Source organism: Camelus dromedarius, chromosome 16 (assembly GCF_036321535.1).
Source record: "Camelus dromedarius isolate mCamDro1 chromosome 16, mCamDro1.pat, whole genome shotgun sequence".
In the NCBI taxonomy this organism is placed as follows: domain Eukaryota; kingdom Metazoa; phylum Chordata; class Mammalia; order Artiodactyla; family Camelidae; genus Camelus; species Camelus dromedarius.
Genome location: NC_087451.1, coordinates 22,665,071 through 22,672,186, shown reverse-complemented (window position 1 = coordinate 22,672,186; position 7,116 = coordinate 22,665,071).

Genomic DNA, 7,116 nt, shown 5'->3' with positions numbered 1-7,116 from the left:
GCTCAAGCAGCCTCTAATTTGACAGGTGACTCAGAAGCCTGATCCAGTTTCCCTCTCTGGGTATATTTGTGCCCAGCCTCCAACAGGTGTTTTCTTTAGTCCCTGGGTGGTCAGTATTCGTGTCAGGGAAAATTTAAACATCTCTTCGTTGCTTCCTGGCTCATGCAGTGTTTTCTTATGGTGTGTTGCCAATTTCTGTTTTTCTTCTGGAAAATTCTTTATTACGAACTGACCTTGGTACTGACCCATTCCACAAAATAAAAAAAAAAAAAAAACCATAAAACCCAGGATTTTGTTACATTATCGTTGAAAGCTAAACGGTAACTGTGTGTCGAAGCCTTTCAAGACATGAAGCTGGGGTATCTTCCAGTGTGTTTGAAAGAAAAGTTATTAAAAATGACCAAAGAAGAATCCTAGAAAATCCAGTACAATTTTCATGTCTGCAGAGGGTTGGGTTTGGAGTGGTTACTGAGACACGGAGCCGTTGGTGGTGTAACTCCTCCTCCTGTTTTCAGGGGTGTTAGTGGCAGGGGGGCTAGTTATGGCAAAAAATGTGGGTTCTGAAGCCAGATGCCTGAGTGTAATTTTTTGACCCCATCTTTTACTACCTGTGTGACCTTGGGCAAATTCCTTAAGCTCTTTGTTCTCTGTGCCTTGGTTTCCTCATCTCTAAGATGGGGAGATCTAGTCCAAAAAAGTCATGGAGAGGATCCAGTAGGTAAATAGATACATATAAAGCACTCAGGACAGAGCCTGGCACATGAGAAATCCCCCAGAAAGGAGAGCCAGGATGATGGCTATGATGAGGTGGTGATGCTGACAATCACATCGATCCCTGGACCAACCTATTTACAGGCAAAACTAAGTTGCAGAGAAGCACCTCATATGCTTTCAAATGCTCTACAAATGCTACATTTTGGAGTCTGTGAATGATGATCATTTGGGAAGTAACTGTTTTCAATGGTGGAAATAGCCAGAGCCATTCCAAAGCAGGGAGAAAGTTAGCATCCTTTAAACATCCTCCAGGTTCCTCAGGCCAGGCTGTCCCTGCATGAAGTCAGTGCCTCGTGGCTGGATGTGGCCCTACAGGTCACTGGGGACAGGTGGGCCATTGCCAGGGACGCCGCAGTCAGACCTCTGAGTTGCAGGTTTCTATTGGCTGGCATCTGAGGTTTTCCTAAAGATTCCACTGGAAATATAAACATGGAATGATCTATGCTTAAATGAATTATAATAATAAAAACAATATTCAGTTTTGAGGCATTTAGACTGTGGGAGTTTTATTCTTGTTTTATTTGAAAAGATAAAACCCGTGCAAACTAATATCTGCTTGAGTAGAAATCCGTGAAGCTAAAACTAATAATTCTGAAGGTTTCATGTCCTTTTTTGTTGTTGCTGTTGCTCTATCTGGGTTTGCTGATTTGTAATTTGAAGCAAGACCCACCACTACACCTGCCAGAGAACAGAGCCAAGTATTCAATGCCGACAGACATCTGTCATCAAAAATCATTTTGAGTCTGGGCTACAACATACTTATGTGTAAGTACACGCTTATATGTCCATACACACGTATGCAGCATCAGCCAATATGCAGTCAATGCTTATTCTGTGCTAGGGATCCGAATGGCTTCAGTATCTTAATACTCACAATAGCCTTAGGAAGTAGGTACATTTTAATTCCCATCTTACTGATAGGCAAATTGGGGTTCAGTGGGAGTACCATCCTTCAACCAGGGGCTTTACCCCAGATGCCACATCTCAGGGATGTCCCTGTGCTTTGGATTGCCTCCCTTGAAATTTTCTAAGTCTTCCGGAAAGTGTGGAGGCCAGCAGTGCCATCTGGGCTAGGTCCTCTGAACTCAAGTCAGACAGGGTGGGCCCCACTCCCTGTATCTGTTTCTACCCTTTGGAGTATTCTCTAACCCTCTAGCCTGGGGTAGGGTTGACCAGGTGCCTAGTGACCCCAGCATGGCAGCCTAATGGGTTATCCCAGAGCCTGCTGACCAGCACTGGTCCCCGGAGGGCAGCCTGGTGAGCCGACAACGTCCTCTAACTTACGTGTTATTAGGCAGCCGGTATGGTGCTGACATGCTGATTTTGAGTTACTCAAATTGTTTATATAGACAGGAGCCCTGCAAACAATATTTTCCCCAAGGCCCCCACTCTAAGCAGCCTTGCTTAGAGAAGTGAAGTAATTTGACCAAGGTCGCCCAGCTGGTTAGCGGCAGGGCTGTGACTTGACCTCAAGTATGTCTGAAGTGCTCACCTATTTGTTCTTTATTTTTAATGATACTGGGAGTTGTGATCCTTCTACATAAATTTTGCAAAAAAGATGAATTCCCTCAACTATACTAAGTCATTTATTTGCAGAATGATCGGGAAAAAAAAAAAAAACAAAACCTGTCCATAGTTTTCTTTGATCTGTGACCACCTTCCGGGCTAGGCCTACCTTATGAATTTAATAGCCTACCCAGGTTCATTTATGAGACATCAGAACTTCCCAACAGTGAATAATGGTTTGGGATTGATATTATGACACCAGCCTTAAAGCTGCTCATCACTAGTGTACCCTGATCCTTGAAGAGATGTTGATGGGTTTTTAGAAACAGCCTTACAAGTCTTTAGTTGGAAATGACACTACATCTGGGAACACAGCAAAAGCATTTCTGATATCTGACAGAAGTATCACCAAAGAGAGAGAGAGAGAGAGAAAACCCTACAAACATTCATGACTCTGGAATTTAAAAATTACTGACGTTATTTGTTTGGTAAAGATTATAACTCACTTCAGCATCACAGAGAATGGAACCCCTTTAACCGGTTAATAAGCACAGCCTGTTCTTCATGATAATGCCAACGATAAAACTAGCAGACTTTACTGTTTGTTATTTATCGGGCCAACTGGACAAATCATTTTTCTACGTGCCAGGCTGGGAAAATTCTTATTTTCTCTCTCCTTTTCTCTCTCCTTTTTACTTTATAAGTAAAGATAGCGTTGAGCTGACGAATTTATCCCAATGCACGCTGCACGGTGAGAGCAGCCTTAGCTGGCACAGGGGTCCCAGAGTCTGCAGCTCTGAGGGTGGACAGATGTTCTTATTCCCCACTGGGCTTGGAGAGGGTCTCTTAGCTCATGACAAGGGCAGAATGTGCTTTTTAGAATTTTTTCCAGCATATTTCCTAAATCCACTTATTTTTCTTTATTTGCAGCCACCGTGCTAGACCACCCCAACATGCACTTTTTATTTAGATGGTGTAATAACCTCCTAAATATTCTCCTGCCTTCCAGTCTTGGCCCCCAAAAGCCCATTCTCTACGCAGAAGCCAGATGGATCTTTTTAACGTAAATCAGGTTAAAGAATCCCTTTTGCTTAAATCCCCCAGCGGCTTCCCAACACCCTCAGAGTTAAACCACCCACCTACCACGGCCAATCTGGGTATCTTCTGATAGCTATTTCTTTTTATCTCTGGGTCTTCCTCCGTCTCCCTCCATCCTACCCTCCACTCTGGGGTGGGGGCAGTGATGGGGAGGTTGACCAATATGGCCAGCATAAGTAGCCCCCTTTGCCCTCTGACTTCAAGGTGTGTACAGCCAATGGGGAGCTCTGGTGTGGATGAGAGAGTGAGGTCAGGGTGTTTGTTTCCCAGGGTCCCCGGCCCTCTGCAACATCCTTGTGCAGACCGCAGCTCTCACCAGGCAGTCGCATCCACTCAGCTGCCTCCCTGCGGGCTGTGCTGACTTGCCCTCCTCCTCCATCAGCAGTGGGAGTGGCAAGGTGTCCTGCAGTCCCTAGCCCTGGGGGTACTGTACTGCGCATCTGTGATTGCTTTACCTCACCCACATATTTGTAAAGATTCCTTTTATTAAAATCTCCTCAATTGGCCCAATTTTCATGCCTTAAGAGTTTGGATACTTGGAAAAAGCCACACCAGTCCCGGAGAGGAACTGGGGAAAATCAAGACCTGAGAGACCTTGGAGGCAGTCAGCCTGTCGGCACCACACACAGCGATGATAATAGTTATCATACGAATAGTTACTGACAGCTACGCAATTGATAAGCACTCGCTCTGGACCAAACATAGTATAAGGCACTTTACATAGCATCCATATAAGTTCTTATATAATCCTCGTAGCAATCCAACGACCCACGTATCATCTTCTTATTTTAGGGATAGGAGCTGAAGTTCAAGGAGGTTAGGAGACAGCCTAAGGCTACTGGGAGGGCAGCGTCAACGCCAACACAAGTCGTGCTCACCCTAAATCCTGCCCACTACCTCCTCCAAAGCTAATGAGACTCCTGGGAAGTCAGTCCAAGGAGCTGCACGTGCCCCAGCCTTCGAAGAGAGGGGTGAGACAGAAGGAAGGCCTTGATTGGAAGTTCAGCCAGAGCTCGGGAAAATCAGACATGATGGAGGAAGGAGGCCCAAGGAGTGGAGAGCACACGGAGAAGACGTAAGGCTAGGCGCAGAAATTAGATCTCGAGCTCTAAGTTAGAGACTGGAGTCCAAGGCTCATCAGAGAGATGGTGCTTTCTGGGCCTTTGACATTCTGATGACTTTTTTGCCTCTTGAAGGGTATTCTTTGGAAAAGACACGGGGTAAAAAAACCCACTGATGTTCAAAAGGAGGGTCCTTTTTGCTGAGTCAGCAGTAAGATGAGACAGTGGCTGGACTCTCTCTGGGGTGGAGACAAGCTGCCCCTGAAACATGGCGACTAGCTTTGAGGCCTCATAAAGCAGCAACAAGGACAGAGTTAGGGAGAAGTATTCAGAAGTTGGGAGCGTCTGACAAAAAAGGAGGAGGTCTGGCTGAAGGCAGCGTGGCCTTCCACTGCCAAACAGAAGACTTCAGACCGGCAAGTGTTGACTCTTACTTGCAGCCCAAGGTCCAGTATTAAATGTATCTCCTTGGCAGCAGTCACCTGCAAATGCCCACTCTCTACCCGAGAAGAGTTTCTCTCCATTTCAAAACAGGAGTGAATGGACAGAAAGAATGGTGAGGCTGTTCTACCAAAGAGGCCAAAGGGAGTTAGAGGCAGTGTGTTACCATGAACTAGACATCTCTATGCTCCAAGCATGCCAAAGAAATTTCCTAATTTATTACCATGCAAGGGCTGTTGTGCAATTGACACTAACAAAAAATACTTCTGCACTTTCCTAAGTCGACTTTTCAGCTGCCTAATGTTTTCATCCTAATATTTACTTCTGGGTAAATATGCTAAATTCTCCGATTCTGATACAAAACAGAAAGATCAGAGAATGAAAATAAATAGATGACATAGCTGTTTAAAGATAACGTAAAATGTTTTCTAGCAGCATAAATATTTGATTGTAAAACTTTCAATATGTTGTGTCTATTAACTAGTAATGTACAATATTTAAATAATTCAGCCAGCCAAAGTAGGCTGGGGTCACGCAGGAGGACAGAGTGGAAGCCCCAACATGGCAAGATGCCAACTAGCAGTCATAACACAGCCCCAGGACTGGCCCTGGACACTATCCATCCCATCTGGAGCAATCTGGTCAGGACCAAGCCACCGACAAGAGCAGAGGGTTGAATGAAACACTCAGGGACACTGACAATTTCCCTGTCACTTTCCATTGCTAATTCAGTTTGCACAGAAGCTTCTGTGTGTCATTTATATTTGGGGCTTCGAGGGTTCAATTCAGTTAGTACTCTTTGGCATGATCCTTTGATTTTTGTGCTTGGAGGTCCAGGACGGGGGTGATGTTTCTAGAACACCAGAAATACCTCATTGTATGTGCTTCACCCTCTAACACTGAACTAGCACACTGTCAGTCTCTTTACACGTCTGTAGATGGAGTGAGTGAGCACTGTGGGCAGCCGCCGTCGTCCTCTCCTCGCTCAGTTCTGCAAGGAGTGTCCTCAGTCAGAGAGCATGAACTTCCAAGAATGAGGAGCCCCAGCCTATCAAGATTACATGGGCCCTTGGTGTTCTCAAGGGATACATCCTACGATCTTGAGAATCCTCAGATTCCTGAGTAGAGTTGAAGAGGAGAGGACAAAGCTGCTGTGAGATGCTGAGATGCTGGGTGGCTGCCTGCGCTCACTCCTGTCTGGGCAACTCTCTGATGCATATCAACCTCCCAGGTGATTGAATTCCCAGAAAAAAGGCAAAGTTCTAGACATCATGGACTCTAGGGTGGCTCACAAATGGTAAAACCCGGAAATCTCAAATCAACAAATGACAAAGATCTGCTGATTTGTTATTTTAAAGAATTAGGAAGAAAGTAATTTCCTAAAGCAATGTGAATACGGCATCAGTTCTAAATCTCTGTGTCCTTTGCTTCCGTCAGAGAATCCCTGAGTCGGCCTTCGGGCACATCAACATAACAGGACTTCTTTGTCCGTCCCACACACCTCAAAACTTTCCCCCTGACTTATGAAGTCATGTAAAGGCCACATTGAGAGGCCTATAATGCAACTAGTTTAGCAGTATCTTGTGTGTGAATTTAAAACAGACTTTATTATACTGTGCATACTTTTTTATTCATTACCTCACACTAAATATTTAGAGTGCCAACTATGTGCCAAGCCATGTGAAGCACTACCTGCTGGGGAAGTGAAGTACAAGATGTTAATTTCTACCTTTGAAGACCTTACTGTCCTACGGGGGGGGGGGGGGGCAGTAAAAGGCGTGTGTACAACAGAGTCTAAGCTTGAACGTGGGTGTCTGTCGACACCTTCTCTATGTAGCCCTCAGCATTTGGTAGGTAATCAGTAAATATTTATTGAATAAGTGAATGTACCTGTGTATGAATCACCTGCTATATTTTACTGAATCCAAGATGCAAGTTTTTCTCTTTTCCTATCATCAAGAAGTAATGCCTCTTAAAAATCAATTTGTCACACTGTACTTGCAAGTTTTTTCTCTTCTTTAGTAGTACATACAATATTTTATCTTACAATCAACACTTTCAAATTTGATGCTCTAGGGTAAATAATGGTACAAGGGAGGAGTTCTTTAATTATAGAATACAGCACCCAATTCCTTGGACATCATAAGAGGAAAGTTTCTTTGTAGTAGAACTAGACTATATTTAAAGAGGAGAAAGGAAGATATAATTGGGGCTGGGGTAGGACCAGGGCAGGCTG